Below are 26,920 nucleotides of genomic sequence, written 5' to 3'. Positions count from 1 at the left end.
TATCTGTTACTTTTTTTAGAATTTGTTCAAAAACAATATTTTATAGACAATCTAATATAACATAGTAACATAGTTGATGAGGTTGAAAAAAGACAGTAGTCCATCAAGTTCAACCTATTTGAATCTCCTGTGATCCCTCACTTATATTGGAAATTGATCCAAATAAAGCAACCGTCAATCTGATTTATTTTTACTTTGACCATTTCATAATTATTTTTTTGTTGCAAGACACTGACTGAGGTTTGCACATATTGTATAATAAATGTATTGATAATTCAGATTTCCTTTGAATGGGGTATTAAAACGTCCTAAAGGATCATTTTATTTAAAACTAAAAACTTGTGGGAAATTAGGTATGTTAAGTAAGAAAATATAATTTACCTGCATTCCCCCAATGTTCCAATTCAGGGGGTCCTGTGATGCCTCTATTGGTTGCGGCACCAGATTTCTTGAGCAAGCTTATTTTTAACTACTAGCAGCATTGTCAAAGCCCCTCCCCGTGGCTTTCCCATTTATCTGAGATCAGGCTGTGGAATTTTTCTTATATAGCATATCTCACCTAAATCCTTCCAAAAATACATTTTTTTGCCTTGGTTGGAATTCGCCTTTAAACATGTATAGTCAAAAATGTCACAAAGTTATACAACTCAGCCGTGAATATGATCATATTAAATTCAGACACCAGCAAGATATTTTTGGTGGGAGTATTATAATGAAGTCATCTGTCACACAATATCACAGTTTCTTCACTGAACCCATAGCCCTGATGCCCGATTTACTGCAATAAACAACATCTGTGTGACATCAAAAAGAGAACAATAGGAACTACAAAAGGTTGCTAAGGTAGCAGGACAATTATTTACTCTCTTATCTCCACAATCAGTGGGAATAACTTTTCTTAAGAACAGTTATTACAACATGTGTAATGCAATGTTTCATCTTAACAGTAGACGTTAAGTCTGCATAAAATAAATATTTAAGCAAGATATAGAGAATAAATGAAAAAGTTGTCAAATCAGGAACACGTATTGTCCTTATGCAATTTAATGCACACAAATAATCCTGAGCTTAAGACATCAGTATTCCCGCAGAAGTAGGCTGCCCCATACATTATCTGCTTTTGGTTTGTAGTTGGATACCATTTTTCCTTATTTTATATGTGCTAAATAAGAAATAATAATAATCTTTCTTATTTTTATGCTGAACAGCACAGGAGAATGCACATGCTACAAACATGTTATTTTTCAGTGCACGCCATGTGTAAGCTATGGGGAATATGTCAGACCCTCACCATCTTTCCTATTTCCTATACTTGTAAATCAGAGCTGACTACTACACCATTCCTCAAAGCTGTTGTTTTGTGACAGCAAAACAACAGCAGAGAGAATTAAGGTAATTGTGGTACAGAGATCTTGCCTAGAGTTGGGTAACACCTACGAAGAAGCCAGTTAATTATGGTTTAATAAAATAAAATCTTATCCTCTTAATATACAGTATACATTACATAAACATAAACATAAAGGGCCTTATTCATGTTCGGACATCCGTCCGTACCTGTTGCATAGCATATCTAGAAGTAGATGGGTTTTGAAATTTGCGGACAGAAGCTAAGAGCAAAATATGTGAAATTAGTACAGGAAGCAGAGCTAATAAAATGATGGGCAGTGGTGCAGTGAGGAGGTCTGTGGGGGGCTGTTGTATAGGCGGCACCCTCTGGTGAATGAGAATGCTACAGCCACCCATAAATTGAAAGAGCTGGATTAATTGGGGGGCCACTTTGCCGTCAGTCCCGGACACCTGCTCACAGAGGGTACCCTGGTGCTTGCTGTCCTCCTCCACTCACTATGTTAAATATTGTGACTGGCATGCAGGACGTGCCCCTGCTGGCTGTTGTATTGAGGACACACATGACACATGCATGTACCTACAGCCTATATTCTCTATCATCCTTAAACAAGTGTTTACTTTCCAAATAAAGGATTGGTGGGATATGCCAATAAGTATATGAAATATATTGTCATGTATTAAATATCTTGTTAAATAAAATATTCGGAAATTTTATTTAATTTTTAAAGGAATATGTAAAAGGACTCTAGTTTCTATAAAAAGGATATTTTGGAACTAGAAAGGGTTCAGAGAAGGGCAACAAAATTGATAAAGGGTATGGAGTCATTGAGTTATGAGGAAAGGTTAGCCAGTTTAGGCATGTTTACTTTAGAAAAGAGGCGTCTAAGGGGAGATATGATTACTATGTACAAATACATTAAGGGTTAATACAGAGAACTTTCATGGGAATGTTTTACCCCAAGGACTATATACAGGACTTGCGGTCACCCCCTAAGGTTAGAGGAGAGGAAGTTTCACAACCAGCAAAGGGAGGGGTTCTTTACAGTAAGGGCAGTCAAGATATGGAATTCACTGCCAGGGAAGGTTGTGATGGCAGGTTCAATAGATATGTTTAAAAAATGGTTAGACAAATCTTTAGTGGAAAATTGTATCCAGGGATATGACCGTTAATTAAAATGAAGGGTAGTAGTGGATATAGGTAAAAAATAGGACTGCAATATTGGGTCTGGAGAGATTTATCTAGATTGAAACAGATTGGCGGTTGCTTAATCTGGATCAATTTCAAATATAAGTTAGTGATCGCATGAGATCCAAAATAGGCTGAACTTGATGGACTGGTGTCTTTTTTCAACCTCATCAACTATGTTACTATGTTTTCTGGAGATTCTGTTGTTACTCGTTGGAGATATGTGCATCCGATCTCTCAAAGATAGAATATAATGTGATGCAAGAAATATTTTTACTAAAACATATCCAATCCATTGTAATGTTGTGGAAAATGCTGCAATTTGTGTTGTTTTCCCATTAGGCAAGGCTGTGGTAACATTTAGAAATGAGCAAGTCAATTACTGCAGCATGTGGTGACAATTAAAGATGAGAGAGTAATTATCATCTAGTCTGTGGGGACAAGTCTGTGGTAACAATTAGAGACAAAGGAGTAATGAAAATGTTGTGATGGCGAAATTTAATGATGAAGGAGTCTATTAGTTCATTTGGCTTCTTAATGCATCTGATGATTTGCTGTTTCAGAATAATTTCCCCAAACTGTTATTTTCTCCTTCAAATATATTCCTGTAATACAAATCTCAAAATGGGATCTCATCTCCTAACATTTGATTCTAGATGCTAATTGCGCCTCCTGGAATCCTTAATCCTGTATAATGTGTGACAATGCAGAGCCTACTATTTAATATATATATATTTTTGGCTAAATACAACATGCAAGGCAAGGCCACTGAGGTAATGTTGGAATGATGATCTAGGGTGGAATCTCATTTAAGCCTATTATCCACTGGCATTAACACGCATGCTTCTACTAGGGATTTTTGATGCCAGCAAAAGCATGCAAACGTGGATGGAGATGAAACCTATTTGTTCCAATGTACCTATAGTTACATGTTGCATCCTCCATTTTGTCATGTTCACTATGTGGTTGAACAGGGTCGTAATGGTGGTTTGATAGTTTGAGGGGCACAAGCAGTGTCTCTGGAGAGGACGTCACCAACCCCGAGGCAGAAAGATGCAAGGCCCCAGCCAGGTGGAGACTCAGAGGAAGTGAGACAGACCAATAGGTCAGGAGAGACTTTTTGGAGGGGAGCAAAGAGGAAGAATTTGGGAAGTGAGCACAGGAGTAAATAGGCAATAAAGTAATAACTTAGACAATAAATTAACAATTAACATGAGACCATAAATTTAAAGTAAAATCATATCAATCAATTTTATCCTACTTTACTATCTACTGGAGTCTAATAACTCTCACAGTTGCTCTGCCTTCTGGGACTTTTCATTTTTACAAATATGAAATAAACAACCACAGTTACTATCATGTATAATAATCTTTGTTTCTGTTATCGTATCCTATATGGTCTTAAGTTCTACTACAATTTCCCAAGTTTTCAACTTCAGTTCAGTTTGGTATCAACACAATTCACTAATGTTTGGTCCAAGATGTTACTGAGTTTTGATGTTTATTAAGTCTTGTTAATAAAATCGTATACACTCAGCTCAGTATCAGCTGTAGGTCAGCTTGACTGAACCTAATTGTCTCTTAGAAATGAAGGGCCTGATTCATTAAGGATCTTAACTTGAGAAACTTCTTTTAGTCTTCTGGACAAAACCATGTTACAATGCAAGGGGTGAAAATTAGCATTCTGTTTTGCACATAAGTTAAATACTGACTGTTTTTTTCATGTAGCACACAAATACTTGATAGATTATTTGTACACTGAAATTTAAAGTTGATATTTGTGTGCTACATGAAAAAACAGGCAGTATTTAACTTATGTGCAAAACAGAATACTTATTTGCACCCCTTGCATTGAAACATGGTTTTGTCCAGGAGACTGAAATAAGAAGTTTCTCAAGTTAAGATCCTTAATGAATCAGACCTGAAATGTTTTCTGTTACTTTGAAATATTTCACCTGCCCAATACTTAGTTGTAATGATTGGTTACTAGAGTAAAGCTCTATGTGTAGTTTGAGTATGTGGTACCAGTTATGTTCAATTAGTCTTTCCCTCAAACCTGTACTCTCCTTCTTTTCTGTGTGATTCTCTTTCCTACTTTTCTCTCAGTCTCCGTCTCTCCACATATTTTCTCTCCAGCTGAATCCTGTCTCCTCTTTGTATCTTCAACCGCCCCTCTGCTGCTCATCAGATGTCACCATTGCAACTCCAGAGCACCACAGTTTCAAACTATACAACTTTATATTAATCAACCTCCAATATGAACATCTGACACATTTACCATATCAATATCAAATACTATTACCTCATTAAATATACTTTGTACTTTCTAAACATTTTTCAACTTCAAAGTTCATTGCAACCTGAGGCTGCTGAGAGATGTAGTTTTCCCTGCAGCCAATCACTGTCAGGCCCCTCAGGATAACTAGTACTGTCTGGGGTGCCCATATGTATGTCTGTCCATTAACTCCCAGTGCTGCTGGTGCTCTGTAGGTATTGGGGGTTATAATAACAGAACATAATCATTATAAATTAATGGTGATGATGATGAATGCTATTTCTGTATCTTGAGAAATGCTCTTCTTCAATAAATATTAACATATCATGCCTAAAAGTGAGACCAGCGTCCTGTGCAGAGAATACGATCAATTATACTGTACAGTTGGTCAATATTGAAAAATAGGGACGATGCACAGAACAAAAAATATTGAAAACAAATCTTTAAATCCTATGTCTGTCTGTGAAAAATTACAACTCCAGATCCCTCATTCATTTACTGATCTAAGGTCTTAGGAATACAAAGAATCATAAAGTATAAACTCCAAAGCTTGCCAAGAGTTGAGATGTGTTATGATAATCCCTTATGTGCTGCACTGCTTGTTTCTAAACTGACTGTTTTATAAATTACCATTGCTGTTATTTATTGTTTTGTTTTATATTTTACAATTACTTGCAACTAAATGAACATAAGCAAGAACCTGTTAAACAAAACATAGACATAGAAAGTGATACATTTTAAAATAAAGAATTATGAATATTTATATATTTAAAAGCAGAGATACTTTATCCCAGGAACCAATATATTGTTCAGAATTGTTATAAAATCTGCAATGTATATGGTACGAACAGACATAAACAGTCTCCTTTTAGAAATAAATATTATTGTTCTAATGTGCATTTTACAAGCCAAGTACTTGACCTTGATTCTGAACGTCATATTTTATAGTGTGTCAAACAGATAAATGCTGTATCACTTTGTTACATTTTCACAGAGCCATAACTAGACATTTTAGTGCACTGGGCAAAAGAGACCACTGGTGCCACCTTCCCAAAAAAATAATATAAAATCTTGTGAGTGTAGAAGCTGCGTCCCAACGACGTTGCACTACCGGAGGAAACTTATCCATCCTACTATGGGTGTGTGCCTAGCTCTTTACAAGTGCTAGACCATTCTCCAACACTGTGCTACACTCTTCTAGCTGTTCTTGTAGTTTTTACTAGCTGCTACTGGTGTCTTAAGTTCAGTTGTTGCTTGGCGGGATCATGGAATGTTGGGGTCTTGTTTGTAAAGAGAAAGTTACTATTCACCTCCTAGAAAACTGAGCAGTGAGTGAACACTTGAGCCCACCGTAGCCCCAACCAGTTCTAAATTTTAATTAATAGCATTTACATTTAATAATAAAGCCTATTTCCTTGCACCCAGCCCTGATATTAAATTAGTAGCACCCACATTTATTAAATAGTGAGTGAACACTTCTGGCCACTCTACCCCCAATCAGTCCTACATAGGCATTTTTATAGGTATTTTTAAATTTTTTGTACTGTGTGGAATTGTAGCTATTCTTTTTTATTGTGATGTTATAATAAATTTGTTCTTAATAAATCTCATAGTGTTTTCTGCAAACTATGAGTTTGGCATTTTATTCTGCCATATCCATTGTAAGCTGGATTTTTATTTTTGAATTTTCTTTTTTCTTTCTTTGGCGCCCCTAATTGTTTGTTTTGATAATATACCAAGGGAGTTGAACTCCATTTTTTTGGAGAGTGACATTTGAAAAAAAAATTCTTCCATTTATTACAACATTTTTTTCATTTATTTTAAATATGTTTATAGGGATATCAACATATGAGGTTTACTCTAGTGCCTAGGAGATTGTTGTGTTTTTAGTCTGATCTGACAGAGGTGTTTATAGAGAGAGAGAGAGAGAGAGCAACGAACGAGCTGACAAATCGCTTCCCCTTCTCCCCTTCTCCTCGCCTCCTCTCCTCCGCTCCCATTCTCCTCCACTCCCCTTCTCTTCCGCACTTACCTGGGGTCTCTTCTTAGCTTCCCTTCTTGCTGGCTCCTCTTCATTAACAACGGCGCTCATCATGAGTGACACTGAATGAGTTGGGCGCTTTTCTTCTTAGTTGCAATCTCTGTGTAGAAGGGGAGGTGCTGCTCTGTGGCAGCATGGCATAAATTCTATGTGGATGTGATAGGGGCAAAGAGCAGGCGGCCATGGCACCCCCTTGGCCTTGCGCCCTGGGTGGTTGCACAGGCCGCACCACCCTCGCTACGGCCCTGCACACACACACACACACACACACACACACACACAGAGGGAGGGGGAAGAGACTGACACACACACAGGGAGGGGGGACAAGGCTGACACACACACACACACACAGAGGGAGGGGGCAGAGGCTGACACACACACACACAGAAGGAGGGGGCAGAGGCTGACACACACACAGAGAGGGGGCAGAGGCTGACAGACACAGGGAGGGGGACTGAGGCTGACACACACACACACACACACACACACACACAGAAGGAGAGGGCAGAGGCTGACACACACAGAGAGAGGGGGCAGAGGCTGACACACGAACACACAGGGAGAGGGGCAGAGGCTGACACACACAGGGAGAGGGGCAGAGGCTGACACACACAGGGAGGGGGACTGAGGCTGACACACACATAGAGAGGGGGCTGAGGCTGACACACACACACAAAGGGAAGGGGGCTGAGGCAGAAGTACATTGGGGCAAAGCCCCGCCCACTTTTGGACAAGCCCCGCCCCTCCAAAGTCCGTGAATCGGGATCCATGGAGATGGGGTAAGCCTGAGGACAGAGAGACTGTTCCAGGGGATGGTAGGGGAGAGAGAGGCTCACAGACTTAGTGCCCATGCGCGGAATCTGAGTCTCCGATGTCAGCCTTTATAGAGCATGGGCTCCCTGGCAATCTGCAGCATGCTGTCACAGAGGCAAGTAGCAGGCGACTGCTGCACCCTCCTTTGGCTTGCACGCTGGGCGACGCCACCTGCCTAGTTACGGCTCTGCATTTTCAGATATTAGACAATTCATATCCAAGGAAACCTGTCACCATTGGGGGAGAGATTACTTCATTTAGTAGTAACAGAAGCCTAAGCAAACATCCTGAAGGTAAGCTGACCAAGACAGCAACCAAGATGCTAATTATCTCGGCTAGCATGCTAATCGACTGGACAAGGCTCTGTTTTTTCATTGTCCATTGTTGTATGTAAGTTCTCTCAATGTTCTATACCAGTGATAATTACTGCCCAGAGTTTTGCCCTGTAAGAGATTAGTATAGTGGTAGTGCTTCTAACAGCATCTTTATCTGGATGAATGTTGCTGTTGTTGTATTGTGCTTTTATTAATATCCATTTAATTAAATAACATAAGGACCAATATACCCCCAAAATTATATTTTCAGATATGAACCATTGAGGTAATATATATTTTCATGTTAACCTGATATTTCATTGCACCTCTGACAAAAAGTAAAGTGTTACAGCAACATTCAGACAGACAGCTGTAGCCCCTCCCACACCTTTAGGGTAGTGTCCTGATGGGATCTGAAAAAGGTAAAAATGCAGAATCCTGGGTAGGTCAGATAGACAAACTGACTCTCAGGCTGAAGCTAGGAGATACACTCTAAAATAAAAAGAAGAAGAAAACAAGGACTAGTGTCACAGAGTTTTCATAAATGGGGTAGTGGCTATGCAAACCATGAGTGTGGCAGATGCAACACAAGTTCACATCAATCTGATCTGTTCTGATACATTATAAACTCTTTATAACACTTAAGAGTTTTCAGAATACTGTAAAGCTCAACTGAACTGCATACAATGCAGACACTCAAGTTTCTAGAATGTATTACAACCTATTGTCTAGCACTGTAGTAAACACGATAAGGTCAAGCACATGCACAAAAATCTCCATAGTGTACACCGGCGGTTCCCAAAGTGTGCGCCGCGGCTCCCAGGGGTGCCGCGGCGCTGTCACTGGGGTGCCATGGGCCAGGCAAAAAAAAAAGAAAGGAAACAGAAACTTACCAATAAGCGCGGCGCCGGGACCCAGCAGCCTCCTCTCTCCCGCAGCTGTCACTGACGTCATTCAGTGACAGCTGCGGAAGAGGAGGCTGCTGGGTCGTTGTATACAGCACCGCCGCGAACGCTTCTTTGACAGCGCCGCGGCTCCTGTATACTACAGTGCAGCCGAAACGTAGCTTCCGCGCATGCGCGGCAGGTCTCTAGGATTTTTTTTTCCCCGGGGGCGGAGGAAACCCCCCCTGACAAATCCTCCGTGCGCCCCTGCTAAGGGTGCCGCGAACTGCAAAAGTTTGGGAACCACTGGTGTACACCAAAATATACTGTGCAGTTAATTCAATAGTGAACCATACACTATACAGTTGTGTCTGTAGTGCCCAGTAATAGTGTCCATTTACTACTGTATAGGCTTAAAATTTCAATAGAAAAACACAAGTGAATATAATAATTTAAAAAAAAGTGTGTACAGTTCAGCAGAGATGTAAATAATATACTATCTGGGCTAGATTTACTCAGACAAGCATTCTGAGCGCAACCCGCATTTAGTATTATACACACGTATTTAGGCTTTGCATGAATTGTTTTAAAAAAATAATAATTATAAGGAAAATTACAAAGTTAGTGCTCCAGTTTATTCCATTTGTCCACAGCTTTGAAGTGCGCTGGTGTAGATCAATATGTAGCCATTCTGAATGTTCACAGCATTGTGGGAAACATTGACCTGTCTATTTGTGATAGGTCAATAGAATGGTAGTGCTGCATTTTGCAGGGACAGTGTCATGATGAGGAGGTTAAAGGAGGCAAACAGGAAGCCACAGATTGAGAGCTAGATAGAGCAAGTGTGCCCATAGCAGAATAACAATTTTAACACTGATGCAGTAAGATTGTGATGTCTTTGTCTAGGTAAAATTAGTTCATATATGAATCTTGTTTTTGCACAAATCAATAATGGAAAAGCTAGGATCAATTTTCTGCACAATTAGAACTACTTGTACAATATATAAATATATATTGCACAAGTAATATATATAATATAAGTAGCAATAGTCATACTGCTTGTTCAGCCAAGCTAATACTAATTATGAAGTGCAATACTTTCCTGGCTATAGGGTACAATGGTGCAATACTTATTGGCTTCACTGAATTTTAACTTTTATAATAAAACATTTCAAGATATTATTGTTACATGGGGATTATCCTTGTAATAATAAACAAATACTTTTACAATTTCAATTTTAGCTTTCATTAACTTGATAATACTAGACTTCAGAAAACTAACAGCTGATTGGTTGCTATGTGTTACATTCCATTGTGGCTCTTAGCTTATTATTTAATAAGTCCCATTTTTTTTTAACACAAAGGGCTTGATTCATTAAAGAAAGTAAAGCAAAAAAAAGTGTAACTTTGAATCTTGGCAAAACCATGTTGCATTGGAGGGGGAGGTAAATTTAAAATGTGAGGACAGATTTATAATTGGGGTAGAGCATGTCCTAGATCAACTTTTAATGTCAGTGTAAAATAAAAACAAATAAGTATTTGCATCCTACATGGAAAAACAGCTAGTATTTAACTTATCTGTAAAATAATAAACTCATTTGCACCCCTTGTAGTGCAACATGGTTTTGCCAAGGTTCAAAGTTACTCATTTACTTTTTTTTGCTTTGCTTTCTTTAATGAATCAGGCCCAAAGTGTTTTAGAATTTTTTTTGCCCTGGAAAGCCTTATGTGTGGTCCTAATCTAGAAGAGCTTTAGACTTCTGAGTTCTGCTGTAAACATTTTTAAAAGTATTGCTTACGTTTAGGGATTTCGGTTTTTAGTTTTTAACAAAGAAATCTGAAAGAACCCACGTCACTGTGCTGCTTTGACAACAGCAATGTCAACATTATCCAGTATTAGCCAATTGCAACCTCAATTCTCACTGTTATGTAGCCTTGTTCCTCTATCTGCCCCCCAGAGGATGTGCTGCTGAGTACTCGTTCTATGCTGGTTTCTAATGTTGTTACGTTGGGAGCTTTTGCATGCTGCCCCGCTGGAATTGTAAAGGCTTTGAAGTCAGCTGCCAGGTCACTCCAGTTGCCCAAAAGCACTTTTATGTGTAGGCCTTTCCTCTCTCTCCTGAGCTGTCACCTCTCTTCCACACTGGCGCCCTCTTTCTTGACAACCTGACCTCCCCTGCTGCTATTCTCTCTCTCCCATGTACCCTATGCACTGTCCCTCAGCAAATAGTCCTGTGGGACTTAATCCTCCTCTCCCCCCCTTGACACCGTACCCTCTCCCTTGGGATTCTGCCCTGCTGCACTCTTTCCTTATATGCAAGTTTTTCATTTTTTATGTTATACACTATATGGACAAAAGTATTTGTTGAATTATTGAATTGAGGTGTTTCAGTCAGACCTGTTGCCATAGGTGTATAAAATCAAGCATCTAGCCATGCAGTCTCCATTTGCAAACATTTGTGATACAAAATGGATCGTTCTGAAGAGCTCAGTGACGTCAAGAGTGGTACTGTGATAGGATGCCACCTTTGCAAGACGGTTCGTGAAATTTCATCCCTGCTGGATATTCCACGGTCAACCGTATATGATATTGTTAGAAAGTGGAAGCGTCTAAGAACAACAGCAATTCAGCCATGAAGCAGGAGACCAAGTAAAATCACAGAGTGGGATCAACGACTACTAAGGCGTACAGTACATAAAAGTCACCAAAGCTCTGCTGATTCCATAGCTGAGAGTTCCGAACTTCCACTGGCATTAATTAAAGAACTAAACTGTGCAGCGGGAGCTTAATGGAATGGGTTTCCATGGCCGAGCAGCTGCATACAAGCTTCACATCACCGAGACCAATGCCTAGCGTCGGATGCAGTGGTGTAAAGCACACCGACACTGGACTGTGGAGCAGTGGAAACGTGTTCTGTGGAGTGAAGAATCACGCTTCTCTGTTTGCAGTCAGATGGTGGATGCCGGGAGAACGTTACCTGCCTGAATGTATTATACCAATTGTGAGTTTAGTGGAGGAGGGATAATGGTATGGGGCTGTTTTTCAGGGTTTGGGCTAGGCCCCTTGTCTCCAGTGATGGGCAATCTTAATGCTTCAAGTCACTTTGGACAATGCTTCCAACTTTGTGGCAACAGTTTGGGGAAGGTCCTTTCTATTCCAACATGACTGTGCCCCAGTGCACAAAGCAAGGACTACAAAGACATGATTTGATGAGTTCGGTGTGGAAGAACTTGACTGGCCTGCACTGAGCCCTGACCTCAGCCCCATCGAGCACCTTTGGGATGAACTGGAATGGTGATTGCGAGCCAGGCCTTCTTGTTCAACACCAGTGCCTGACCTTATAAAGTGCTGTAGAAAATGAATGGGCACAAAGTCCCACAGACACACTCCAGCATCTTGTGGAAAGCCTTCCAAGAAGAGTGGAATTTCTTAACGCTGCAAAAGGGAACCATCTCCATATTAAAGTATATGTGCTTGAATACAAAGTCACTACAGTCCCTGTTGGTGTAATGGTCAAGCATCCAAATACTTTTATCCATATAGTGTATTTTTTTTAATGAACAATGATAATCAGTGATTTTGTGTGTGATAGAAAAAGCAAAACAAAAAAGATTAAAAACCTACGTATTCCCGCCACAATAAACAATATACACTGGAAAACCTATTTCTGTTAAGAAATGTGTATTTTGAACTTTTCTTTGCAAAGCCAACTGTATAATTGTCTCTCTCTCTCTTTATAATAAAATTATTTTATGTTGTCCATCAAGTAAGCAGAATTTTTGCAATATCTGGTTTTGAAAAAGCACAAAATCATTTTTATGTTATACCTTCAACTGTTAATGGAGCATAATTTAGCATAAAATAAGATGGTTACTTTATGTAATACAGTCATTGGTTGTCAACTACAAAGAACAATGCAATTCATCTATGTATGCTTAATTTCTATGCATAAGATATACGGGATATTTCAAGCTTGTACAGTGGGATATAACAGAGCATGACTTAAACATCTGAAAACATCATTAATAAGCACGCACTTATTACCGTATGGATCCTGGCATTGTCATTGATGACATGTTTTACATTCTTATCCTGATCTACTTCTTAATTGATTCTCGTTAATGTTTAACTCCTAGAAAATATTGGGATAATGAGGTTGCCTTTATTTCAGTATTTTAGCTTCTTTTTCCTAAATACATTGGGTTATATCTGCACATTTATGCTCACTGGGGCTGATGGAGAGAGGGTCGTGCGCCAGTTTGTATAAGATATTTCCATTAAATCTTGGACATGCCCAGAAAATGGGGCGCACGCCTATGCGCCTAGTGAAGTGGGAGATGGGGAGGGCGGGCATTCTAACATTGGCCGAGCATAGTAAAAGCATGCTTACCCAAATGCAGCTTATGGAGACCTGCAGAAGTAGACGTATGCGCCTGTTAAAAGGCGCGGTCCTTTTCACCTGCTACAGGGCGGGTGCAAATACTCACTGATGTTGTCATAAACCAAGTGCATGTGCTGTTGACGCGGAGGCGGACCCATCTCAAGATGTGCACAGCTCTGCATATGGGGGAAACTACCTCCTCTTTTATTTTTTAGAGTGATTTATTTTTATTTTGCAACCGACTCTGCATCAGCACTATTGTGTTTTATTTGTGGAGAACTTGCACCTGCATGATTCAAGCTATACTAAATATTTAATGAGAATTACTGCTTTCTACCATCTCTGAGGTAGCTTTACTGTCTGGTAAATTTTGTGTTGAGTAAAATCAACAATAACTTCATGTACCCTTTAAACTGATGTTTAACTCCGCAACAGTACATTTAAAATAAATAACAAGCTAGTCTATTGTTAATACCAAAGTATTACTTTATATGGTGTGCATGGTCGGAACAATTATGGATGTGGTGAGCTTGGTTGTACATCGTTACTTTGAGGTTTTGAAAACCTAGCAACATCCCCGATGTAAACAACTAACAGATCAGTACCTAATCTTCATTTACTTGTCCATTGCTTGTCTCTTGATAGGAAAATAATCAAATATATTAATTGCCCCATGGGTTCAATTGCTTATCTAGGGAAAACATTTTTTTAACAGTTCCAAAACAATTTTTTGCAACCACAGAATTTACAAAGTGCATTGAATGTGCAGTATATATCTACCCTACCACATTAGATCGACCCGTTTCATTGAGTAAGATTATTTAATTTTTCTCATAAAATGATGCAAAGTTCGACCTTGCAAATGACTTACATTAGTCATGAGAGTGAGGGGACATTGGGACTGTCTTTACTACATGTGACACTTTTTATGTATGAAGCCTTGTTTTTCACAGAGTAAAGTGAGCTGTAAAAATGTGTTTCTCCACTGAAGTGCAAGTGGAAGGTACAAAATGCGTCTAATTAAATGTTTAGGGTGAAACCTGATCTCTGCCAGCTTCAACCTTCATTTGTCAAATGGAAATGGCTTTGTACCTCTTTGTAGTGCATGGAACACCTCTACAATTGTGTCTTCTTAGTTTCTTTATCTAATCTTAATAATCTTGTGCCGTGTTTGCATATCTCCACAAAATAAGGAATACATGCTTTCTAAAGAATTCCGGATTCTTACATTTTTCCACATTCTGCTCCTCCACAAACACCACCATCTCATCACCATCTTGCATGGTAAACCAAGCATTTTGGTGGACACCTGGGTGCCATTGTGCACCTAGATTGCACCATCAAAGAGGATTTAGCTCTGTCCCTCAACCTTTTTGCACCCCTAAATGAGGCCCTCTAAAGAAACTGTATTGTCATGCTCTAGGGTCTAGAAGAACCCGTATGGTCTGCTTGAGTTGATGCTACCCTCCAAGAGGCACAGAGTCTAACGGAGAGGGAGGTTTTCACCCTGGACCCCTGCAAGGGAGTTTGGACTTAGCGGCTCCTTAACTGCAGGTTGCAGTTCTCAAGGAGGGTCACAAGCGAGTCAGAGAGGAGGACCAAGTCACAGGAGTAAGATGGTTGCTGATTTCAGTAATAAAGAGGAGTATATTGTGCAGGTAGATGAGGCACAGAGGTCCTGTGGAGCTAGGAGGCCTCTAGGGTCAGGATCAGGAAGAAGTGCGATGGACTGCAGGTAAATAGAGACCAGAAGCACCGATGTGCAGGAGATGGAGACTGGTAGAAATACCCTGCAGCAGGGTGATGCTGTAACACCAGAGAGCTAAGAACAGGTATTGGTGGTAACGCTCTGCAGCAGAATATTGCTGAGACACTGGAAAGCTGGGAGCAGGTGTAGGTGGTAACACTCTGCAGCCAGATGATGCTGTAACACCGGAGAGCTGGGAGCAGGTGTAGGTGGTAACACTCTGCAGCCGGATGATGCTGCAACACCGGAGAGCTGGGAGCAGGTGTAGGTGGTAACACTCTGCAGCAGAATATTGCTGTAACACCGGAGAGCTGGGAGCAGGTGTAGGTGGTAACACTCTGCAGCCGGATGATGCTGTAACACCGGAGAGCTGGGAGCAGGTGTAGGTGGTAACACTCTGCAGCAGAATTTTGCTGTAACACCGGAGAGCTGGGAGCAGGTGTAGGTGGTAACACTCTGCAGCCGGATGATGCTGTAACACCGGAGATCTGGGAGCAGGTGTAGGTGGTAACACTCTGCAGCTGGATGATGCTGTAACACCGGAGAGCTGGGAGCAGGTGTAGGTGGTAACACTCTGCAGCCGGATGATGCTGTAACACCGGAGAGCTGAAAGCAGGTAAAAGTGGTAACACTCTGCAGCAGGATAGTGCTGAAACACCAGATAGCTGAAAGCAGGTATTAGTGATAGTACTCAGAAGCAGCAGGAGAACAGGAGCCAGACTGGAACATGTCTTCACAGGAGAGGAGACCTGAAGATCTGGCACTCAGGTAAGGAAACAGGTGCTTTAAATAGACAGGGCTGACAGGAAATCAATAAATGAGATGAATGGAAGGAGTTTTGAAAAGGGATGGTTTTGCAGCGGGTCCAGTGCCTGACATGAATGAATACCGCCAGTTCCCATTAGTAGGGAGCTAAGTGTATGAAATGTAAAGTTAAAAAATGATAAAAATGTTTAAATGACCTTAAAGCTTAAAATAAAAAATCATATGCTACAAAACCTTAAATAACTTGCTCACGTCAGAGACAGACTGAGATAAAAGTGTTTCTGTTTTTCTTCTTACTGTACTTTATCCAGGGGCGTGGAGAGGGGGAAGCGGTACAGATTACCGGGGCCCGGGCATGCCTGGGTGGCCCGACCTTCACCTGAAGAATCCAGGTAATATTTTTTTTTCTGTTTGCACGAAGGAAAAAAATGTCACCATCGGATGACGCATGCGTGCGCACTCGTGGTGGGGTGGGGGGGTGGAGTTTGGTTAGGAGGTGGGAGCTGTCAGCTGCTTCCGGTCCCCAGACAACTTGCAGATTGTAAACTAAGGAGCTCTAATCTGGAGAGACTAAGCGCTTCCCTGCTCACTGTGCTGGACGTTTCCACTCTGCACCAGCACCAGCACAGTACAGGTAATTATGCTGGGCTGGTGGGGGTATTATAATGTGTCTGGGGGAAGGATTATAATGTGACTGGGAGGTGTGACATGATGTGTCTGGGGCAGGCGCGAGCTGGCAAATTTCAGCCCGGGGGGCGCACAGGCGGCAGCATCACATGAAATGCGATGCGGCCGCGTCATTGATAACGCGGCTGCATCGCCTGTCATGTGATGCTGCCGCCTTTGTGCTGACGCGGCCGCATCGTGTGTCCGTGGATGAAATATTGAGGTAATATTGCATCCACGGGGGAGGGGGGGGGGCGGCGGCCCGAACAGCGGTCACTCTGAGCGGCTTGGGGGGGCCGATACCCTGCCCTCCGGCCCAGCCCGCCCCTGGTCTGGGGGGAGGGTGTGATGTGTCAGTGAGGGTGGCGTGATGTGGCTGGGGAGGGCCTGATAAATGTAATGTTTTATTATAATGTATGTATTATCAACTGCGTGATCCGTGCTATGTACTGAGCTCACTTATTGCTTGGTTTTCAATAGTCAGTGTACATATACATTTTCCAAACATGTCCCAACATACCAGGGTGCATACAAGAATCCAGTATCAGGTTGTGAAATCTATTAAGGGGGGGGGAGTCAAAAACATTCTGTAACGGGCCCCAAATTACACCTGGCAGTCCTGGACATGTGCATGAGTATTTCGTTTTTCTTTCCAGTGAAAGGTGTGCCTCGTTGTCACAGTAGACAAGTGCATTCCGACTATTTAATCAGCTCTCTTGTTGGATGTCAGAAATCCACAGCATGTGTAGTCTCTGCAGAGAAACTTGATGACCTATGGAATTTACATGTTGCCTCACTGAAGATGAATAACTCATTTTAAAGTAAATAGTCAGATTTGCAAAATAGCAATCTGTAAGCGACTGAATCTAAAATATGTTTAGATTGTAATCTAGTTACTTTGAATACATAGAATTAAACAACAGGATGTAACTTGCAAATAGATCTTACTTGTTGTTGCTGAATAAAACAGAGATGTAGCCGATCTTTGACTAACATGTTTTTCTAAAAGTAAAATTGTATTTTCATTTTAATGGTTTATATTTTTCATCATTTCACTCAAACTTTTCATCATTTTAATAATAAATTCTAAATACACACATTGAGCCTGATTCATTAAGGAAAGTAAAGCAAAAAAAATGAGTAACTTTTCACCTGGGAAAAACCATGTTGCATTGGAGGGGGAGACAAATTTAAAATCTGATGGCAGATTTATAGTTGGATAGGACATGTCCTAGATCAACTTTAAATTTCAGTGTAAAAAAAAAGCTATCAAGTATTTGTGCACTACATGAAAAAACAGCTTGTATTTAACTTATGTGCAAAATAATAAACTAATTTTCACCCCTTTCATTGTAACATGGTTTTGTGGAGGAGAAAACTTACAAAAAATGTTGCCTTACTTTTCTTAATGAACCAGGCCCATTAAAATCACATTAAATCAACACTACCTATTTAAATTCATTGTGGGCCTGATTCATTAGGGCATGCATTCTGAAAAATAAAGGTTATGATAAAAAAATTATAAAACAGTTGAATTTTTTTTCCCGTAACATACATTTATTAGAATGTTGTTAATGTCTACTGAACATACAAATACATTTTACAGGTGCTCGTGATTGCGAAATCATGTTTCAGGATTCATACGAGTCATCATTACTGATCAAGACATAGATTAGCCCTGAGCTGGGGCAAGAGATACGACAGAAAAATAAGCTACATTCACTGCCGTAGAGTTAGATACTGCCGTGGCTGTGTGCGCTCGAGTTTGGCACACCCCTTTTGTACATTGAGTGTGGCAAAACGCCCCTCCCCAGCCCACTTCACTCCCCGAAGTTAGAAGCCATAGTCAGTACTAATAGCGCTCACTATCGCACGAACATTGCTTGTGTACACATCTGTGTCTCTCTGTTTCACGTCTGCATCTGTCTTTTCTGGGAATGCGCCGAGTGATTCTGCGTACGATACGCTCTAAATCGCCTGATACGTGCGTTCATGCATCAGGCTCAGTGATATTAATTTTTGACCTGTGGCTTTTAAAAAAATCAGTATAGTAATATTTTTTCGCAAAAGTAATTTTCACATTACTTCCAGCAGATGGCCAATACTCTAGCAAAGCATTTCTCAAGCTTTTGTTTTTAAAATAGATGTACTGTATCTCTAAAAGGTTTCTAAGAAAGTATAAAAATGCACATTATAAAATGCAAAGAAAACCCAGGAAGATTCTACAATAATATAGAGAACCTACTCGGCTTCGGAATATCCTGCAAACAAACTCAATCATTTTATGGCTTGTCTTTAAAATTGCTCATATGCCTGGGGGGTTAGCAGGGGATGAGAGAAAGAGAGAGAGAGAATGAGTATTAAATGTAATACAAAACCAAATATTTATACAAAATTGCTTACACTCAGTTTAATAAAACATATGTCTAAACAATGTTTCACTAAATCCCAGCAGCTACTCCTTTTTTAAATCCTCAACCAGCAAAGGACAAAGCTGAAAAATGTAAAACAAAACTGAAAGGGAGAACACTAACGGTGCAGTATGTTTAGAAAATACGGAGTATTAAATTCAATACTATGTACTTCAATAAAATAGTGCTGAAAGATTATCTGTGTGAAATCCTGTTGACTGTCAAACACCAAATGGATACCAAATAGATTTAGCTATGATGGGGAGGGTTGTTGTGATACTATTGCCTCACCCTAGCTCCACCCCTGATGTGTTTTTTGCAGCTCAGCACTGCAGGGGCAGAGCTTAATGGCACTATTCCCGCCATTTAGCCCCGCCTAACCCTAAAATTCCAGGAGAGTAGGCAAGTATGATCTAACTACTTGTAATTTTAATTTAGCCCATAGGAAGATCCCGTTCACTGTGAGCTATATTCCGATGCTGACTATTTACTAAACTCTTTTAAAGCCTGTATCTAGCTTACCTTTTTATGATATTATAGTAATATTTTTTAGAATTCAATTTTAAATAGGAACTTAACTATGTACCAACATCATGTTAGGAGCATATTATACAGTCAACTTCAGAATTATTGTCATCCGTCAAAATATTGGGCAAAACCAATCATATAAAATAAACAATACATATAATGATTCAAATGTTACTCAAAAATATTAAGAGGAATTGCTTATCATTTATATAGCAGACATAATCCCTACAAGAGTGTCATTTTATTTTAACAATAGTGGTTTATTTCAAAAACCTACAGGGAAAAACTATTGGGAGGCCTAAAGAATGTTTTAAATTAAACCAATGTAACCTGTATCTTAGTACAAAAAACTCTTTTTATTGCTCCTAGTTTCCAGGAATTTCATTGTTGGCTATGACCATTTCCTCTTTCTCTGAAGTTAGACACATGGAAAATCCCTTTGACATTCATCAACATGACTAAAACCAAAGAGTTGGCAACTCAAATGAGACAGAAGGTTGTGGACTTGCACTGATTAGGAAATAGGTTATAAAATAATTAGTAGTCAGATGAAAGTATCATTAAGCACAATCAGGCTGATCATAATAAATAAATAAAGGCATGCAACAGTTGAAAATTTGCCAGGAATAGGACACATGAGCATACTGTCCCCACATACAGTGAGGAGGATGGAAGGAGATTCAAAGATGAACTCAAAGATCACAGTTTTAGAACTGTACAGTTTAGTTGAATCCTGGGCTTTTAAAATGTCAAAATCCACTTTCATCTCCACGACCAGAATGTTTTTGGCAAAGTTCCACGAAAGAAGTCTTACCTAAGAGCAAGTGTCAATGGAACTAATAATGGAATCATGTAATGTGGTCAGATGAGACAAAAATGTTACTTTTTGGCTATGCAAAGCATCATCATGTTTGGAGAAAAAAAGGAACTGCCTAGAAAGAAAAGCACCTTATAGCCATTGTCAAATTTGGTGGTGGATTATCTATGTTTTTGGGCTGTTTTGTTGTTCGTGATCCAGGGACCCTTGTGAAAATCAATTGCATAATGAATTCCACTCTACGCCAAGAGATTTTTGGACAAAACCTGTCTGCCTCTGCTAGAAAGCTGAAACTTGGCCATTGGTGAACCTTTCAGCAAGATAATGACCCCAAACACACATAAAAATCCACACAGAAATGATTGCGGGAACACAAAATCAAAACCAAAGACTTGCAGTCTCTAGATTTGAACCTGAAGCAATGAGCTAAGAAAATCAAGAAGCTGGAAATGTTGGAGTGGTCCAAGATCCCTCAATGAGTGTTCTCCAATTGTGTTAAGCATTGTAGAAAGCAGCCCAATGCTATTATTCACCAAATATTAATAATGGGGTATCAATATTTTTGGAACCTATATTTTTTTAAGAAATTGTGTTACTAAAGGAAAGCTTTTCATTGGCTCTAAAACCTAGTGGAAGAAGGAAAACTATGCAGGTTAGCACTTTGTTTATGCCTGAAATGTCACTCATGTGGTTTATTTCATAAGTTGCTTTTAGCTCATATCTATGAAGGGAGCCAATAATTCTGGAGTTGACTGCATGCCAATGATTATCCGAACAAACCTTCATCGTTTTATCAACCTGATTCCTTGAAACATTATTAATGTATATCTACATCAGTATATTTCATGAATAACTGGTCTGCATCCACCATCTCATCTTGCATAATGTAAAAACAGATTTCAACATGCAATTGTAAATGATATATAATGTATATATTAGTTAATGTATTCAAGTGGTATTTCTCTATTTGTATGTGTGGAGAGAAGAAACAAGCAAATAGGTATGTATATATATATATATATATATATATATATATATATATATATTCAAGTTAACCCGTGCATGATACTCATGCATTCTAGACAAATCAAGCTACTTAAGGTGATAAAAAGGTTCTTGTCATGCATTTGGGCCTAGCCCAGGCCTCCTCAGGGGAAGAGCGTTACTTCCCGACGCAAGCGCCCTTTTTTAACGTGGTTTTGTCCACATGTCACCACCTCATCATTTTTCTCCATCACCTCATCCTTCATCTTCATCGCCACATCCTTCATCAAGCTACTTAAGGTGTTAAAAACTCCCCACTGTCACCCCCGGCAACCACCAACCACTCCCAACTGTCACTTCTCCTTCAAGAAATATATAGGTCAGTGTATAACTCTGCCCAGCAGGTGGCGCTGCAGCTTGTTTTTTTTTCCACACACGCCACTAGGCATTTATATAGTAGATATATATATATATATATATATATACTGTGACACAAGCAGCCTTCAGTGCATATGTACACTGCAATGTATATGTACACTGACTATTGAAAACCAAGCAATAAGTGCATACACGACAATTTCTTGCTTGCACAGGATGGCAAAGTAGCTCATAACACAATATTCCACACACTTTCTTGTGACCCTAATGCTAAGTTAACAGACTATCTTCCTAGTCACCGGCCAACTTGTTCGGCATCGGTCACACTGCATAATGAGTAGAGATGAGCGGGCTCGGATATCTGAAATCCGAGCCCACCCGAACGTTGCCGATCCGAGCCGGATCCGAGACAGATCCGGGTATTCCCGTCAATTGCAAAACTGAAACCGAGGCTCTGAGTCATAATCCCGCTGTCGGATCTCGCGATACTCGTGTTCTATAAATTCCCCGCTAGCCGCCGCCATCTTCACTCGGGCATTGATCAGGGTAGAGGGAGGTTGTGTTAGGTGGTCCTCTGTCCTGCTATATCTCGTGCTGTGCTGTGCTCTGCTGTGCTGTGCTGTGTCGTGTCGTGTCAGCAGTATAAGTCCAGTGGTACTGCAATATTACAAAGTTCACTGATTCTGCAGAATAGACTGGGAATTAGTGGAAATGATTGTTATTGAATGTTATTGAGGTTATTAATAGCGTAGGAGTGAAAATAAACCAAAAAACTTGATTTTAACACTTTTTATGTTTTTTTCAAAATAAATCCAAATCCAAAACCTTAAATCCGAACCAAAACCTTTCGTCAGGTGTTTTTCGAAACAAATCCGAACCCAAAACCTCAAGCAAATCCGAATCCAAAACACAAAACAGGAGACACCAAAAGTGGCCGGTGCACATCCCTAATAATAAGCAGCTCAGGCTTAAATACTTATAATTTACACTCCTCCCACAGCCTTAGCTTAATGGACAGGTGACACCCCCACCTAGTTTTTACAGAGGAGATTTCTTCAGGTGTTCTGCTTAATTATTCTCACTGCAGACACACCTTATCAGATGTTGTTCACTGTGATTAAAGATACTGCTAACCCATTTCAAAATATGTAAGCTAAATCACACTTTATACTATTATTTTGCCATACATATGTCCCACATATATCGGTATATCTTTAAACTACATATAATGCTGTAAAAATGTGTAACCCTCTTTGCAGCCTTGCCCTGCAGTCAGCTGAATCCTCTCTTAGACCACAGAGAAATCGTGTCCTGGAGGCTCCCATTTTGCCGACTTCCTAGTGAAGTGGACAGGATAGGAGCCTCCATGCAAGGATGTGAGAGAATGGCCTGCCTACCCTGAATTCGGGAGTCTTCCAGATTTTCCGGGAGAGTGGGCAAGTATGTTGTAAATGTATTCTAGTTCAGAATTTGTTGGCTCACAACTTGTACTATCCAGAATCTCACAAATTGGAAAGTTCAAGAATAACAATTGACCACAAATATATTAATAGCATAATAGTAAGAGTGGATTATATTACAATAACTTTGAAGTAAAATGAAATCTACTGGCTACAGTTTACGGAAGGGTAAAACAACCTAGAAAATGTGAGCCAATGTGTGAACCTTGGCTGCAGAATTATATCCGTAGTTTTTAAAATCAAGACTGCAGCTGGAATGACAATGGCAGCTTTTGATAAAATATAGTTTGACACCAACTAAAAATAAACGATTATGTGTTGGTACTCTGTCTGAAATAACTGCCCGAATAGTAAACATTTGACCATTACACTACAATGAGTGAACATTGGCAGACTTCTGCTATATTTACCAAATTGTGTAAATAACATTGCTACAAGTGAATGTACAATATCTCAGACCACCACAGACCTCTCTAAAATGCGAGCAAATGCAGTTTAGCAGCTCATTTAACCCTTTGTGTGTACATCACCAACATAAGATGGAAAATTTCTGATGATGCAATTCTATCATCGATCATGATCTAGAATTATAACTAAGGGTTGAATTAACCCCGATGTAAATTAAAAGCTTTCCCCTGGTTTTGAAACCTCCACGCAGGTGCTTGGGTGCCAATCCCTGCTCGGGGCATGTTTCTCTTCCGCCCTTGGTTTTGGAGCTTCCATGCAGGTGCTTTGGGTGCCTATACCTGCTAGGGCCAGGTTTTATTGGTAGCCTTTGTAGGGCAGTTTTAGTTTGAGTTCACATGCCTTTGGCCTCTTGGCTGCGCACTCTTCTTATTCTTGGTGTAGGACCTTTTTGCTGGTGCCTTGGATGCCAACACCAGCTGGTTTGAGATTTATTTTGCCGGAAAACATTGATGCTCATGTCACTTTTTAAACAATCATCATACTCTGCCTTTAGCTCTTTTCTTGAGAGTTACTGTGACTCTCTGAGCAAGCAATGACAAAGTAGCATCTGCTAATTCAGTCTTTCTGAAATGCACATCATCCTAAACCAGCCATTCACTAAAAATATCAGGCTGCCAATAACTAACATACAGCAATCAACCAGAGTTCTTTGATGGAGGTGCAGTTTAATCACTTCTGTAAATACTGCTAAAGTTTAATTATTTTTTAGGTCAGCAGGTCCGTTTTGCCAGCGCTGTCCTATACAGCAGCCGCGGCGCTGTCAAAGTCGCGTCCGTGGCGATGATGTATACAATACAGCACCGCCGCGGACGCTTCTTTGACAGCGCTGCGGCTGCTGTATAGGACAGTGCCGCTATGATGGGCACTAAGTTAGCGCAGGGGGGGGGGGTTTCTGGAGACTCAGAAACCCCCCCTGCGTGTACCACTGTTATACAAATTGACTGACAACTAGCAGTTTGCTGACAGATAAATATGCCATATCTCTATATATAGTTCTTCAACTGAAAGTAGAAGCTGTATAGAGAGGAAATGGGCTCTAGGGATGTGTAAGTAAAATACTCGCAGCCCTGTTCTATCTAAAAAATCATTGTGCTAGTTTTCTGTGTGCATTATTGCAATCTTAGGAGTGCTTCTATTTTTCTCTTACTAGCGGATAAATAAATTAACTGGTGGCTGATTACATTCCTAATGGACTAATTGAGGCTTAATTACTATTTGACACTCCAGCTATTGGTGAACTACAAGACAGAGTATTGTTGCAAAATTTATTGACTGACAGTCAGTAAAATATCATTGTGACACTACTGTACAGACCACATAGAATGCACACTGTTAGACTGATCTAAGGGCTACTCACATTCGTAACATACTCACTAAACTCTCTTCTTCTGTATTGCATTCCTTTTTAAGGAAATGTTTGGAGTACAGAACAAGTAGTAAACTATGATGTTATCCATCAGGAAATACTGTATCATATCTATATTGTTTTACAACTACAAGTTGTCCAAACCAACTTTACTTTGCATCTTTTAAATGGAGTTATACATAGTAACATATGCAATTAGTAACACTGCTTTACACAATTTCACTTCTTCAATTACTATACAAGATAGTATTAGTCTGGAAGGCTGTATCATGCAGTAAGTAATGCAATCCATTTACTTAAAAATAAGTATCTGACTGACTTACCCATTAAATTTCTGGAAAAGTCCTTTCGATTATCACATGTTCTTCTTCTCATAAAAGTGTAAGTCACGATAAGAGATAAAATTATGTCTGTGCTCAGCAGCAGACAACTGATGGGAGCTTTCTGCACTGTCAACTAAATACATGCCTCTCCAAGCACCTCCTCCCGTAACAAGACTGCAACTGGCTGGAATTGTGACATGACAGCTATACAGCAAATAGTTTATCAGCACCTTCATCAAACACAATGACATATGTATTATTACACACAGAGAAACTGTAACCTGAAGGAGATAATCTCCTTCTCTGAACAGTTTCATAGCTGTGGTTTGAGTTGATGTGCTCACTCAGAAGTCCAGGAACCTGATTCTTTAAGGATCTTAGCTTAAGAAACTTCTTATTTCAGTCTCCTGGAAAAAAACACGTTACAGTGCAAGGGGTGCAAATTAGTATTCTGTTTTGCCCATTAGGTGAATACTGACTGTTTTTTCATGTAGCACACAAATACTTGATAGCTTATTTGTACACTGAAAGTTAAAGTTGATATTTGTGTGCTACATGTGGGGTCCATGAAGAAACCCTCAGGAGAGTTTATGTATCTTAGGATAGCAACTCTGTCGGCCTGGAATTTGCTTTGCACATCTCCTTAGTAAATAACGTGATGCTCCTGGAGTATGACAATTTAATTCAAACCTCTATAATCAATGCAAGGTCAAAGATTCCCATCTTTTTTTTAGATGAAGAAAAACTCTGCACCATCAGGTGACTTAGAAGGCCCTATAAAGCCTTTAATGAGACTCTCTTTGATGTATTCTTCCAAGGACTTACACTCAGGAGAGGACAGAGCATTACGTCTCTCTATCGACTAGCATTGTCCTTGCCTCCTAAGGGAATGTTTGCACCCAAACCATGTCAGGAAAATGCACCCCACAAGATTACACAACCATCAGACACCTCCACTGCTCAGTATTGCATTGCCTGTGCTCTTTACACCACTGAACTCGCAAACCAGCATTACCAGGTGTGATGATTGGTTTATGCACTGCAACAGGACTATTATTGGGTAATTTTGGTGACCAAACTGAATGCGCTCACTACATATTGAAATCTGCAGTCAAATTACCTGTTCACCTATTTTGCTTTGCACCTCAAATTAATACAGTATAAGCTGTCTCCCGCTATTGTTCTAGGCTAATGTTTTTCCCTGCAACGTTCATGCTGACATCAACTTAGATACCATTGCTCAAGTAACATTAGCCAGTTGAGTTGTCTCAGCTTGGCACTAAAGCTCCTGCCAAAATAGCCCCAACAATCACCACTCTTTCAAGGTAATTGCAGCCATAATAATGTATACATGACCCTGACCATGCTGGGTTGTTATTTGTTTAAGTAACTCACCTGTGTCAAAGTCTTTGCTTTCAATATGCTTGATGTGCCTCATTTACCCATTTTTTGTCCTCTGCCTGTATATGTACTTTATTAGAGACTGAATCTGAGTGAGTTTTTTTTTTTTTTATACTCCTGTTTGTGGAACTGTTTTGTTATTATAGTACCTTGTGTTAACATGCCATAACATGCTCTTGAATGTTATGCTAAAATTCCAAGTAAAAGAATGCTAACACATCCTTTATCAGACAGTTTTGGGAAAGCTATTCTCTGTCTCATAAATCCCATATTCAATCCTTCCTGCAGGAAAACATAAAAATGACATAAACATCATCACCGGTGTTTCATTTTAACCCAGAAAATCCTCTGGAGACACAGTACA

At 39.9% G+C, this 26,920-nt stretch overlaps 1 protein-coding gene across 2 annotated transcripts in view; it reads right to left on the bottom strand.

Annotated features, from left to right (window-relative positions):
- Window positions 1-26,628, bottom strand: part of CYSLTR1 (cysteinyl leukotriene receptor 1) — a 44,410-nt gene extending 17,782 nt beyond the window's left edge. Inside the window, exon 1 of one of the 2 annotated variants that reach the window (XM_075187198.1) lies at window positions 26,551-26,628. The gene's annotated coding sequence lies outside the window, so the exon portion shown is untranslated. Of the gene's footprint in view, window positions 1-25,155; window positions 25,251-26,550 lie in introns of those variants that run through there. The other variant, XM_075187197.1, reaches the window with a different exon arrangement.
- Between the last annotated feature and the right edge of the window lie 292 nt (window positions 26,629-26,920).

Source organism: Mixophyes fleayi, chromosome 9 (assembly GCF_038048845.1).
Source record: "Mixophyes fleayi isolate aMixFle1 chromosome 9, aMixFle1.hap1, whole genome shotgun sequence".
Lineage (NCBI taxonomy): Eukaryota > Metazoa > Chordata > Amphibia > Anura > Limnodynastidae > Mixophyes > Mixophyes fleayi.
Note: the sequence above shows the minus strand (reverse complement) of the source record. Positions and strands in the feature narration are given on the sequence as shown.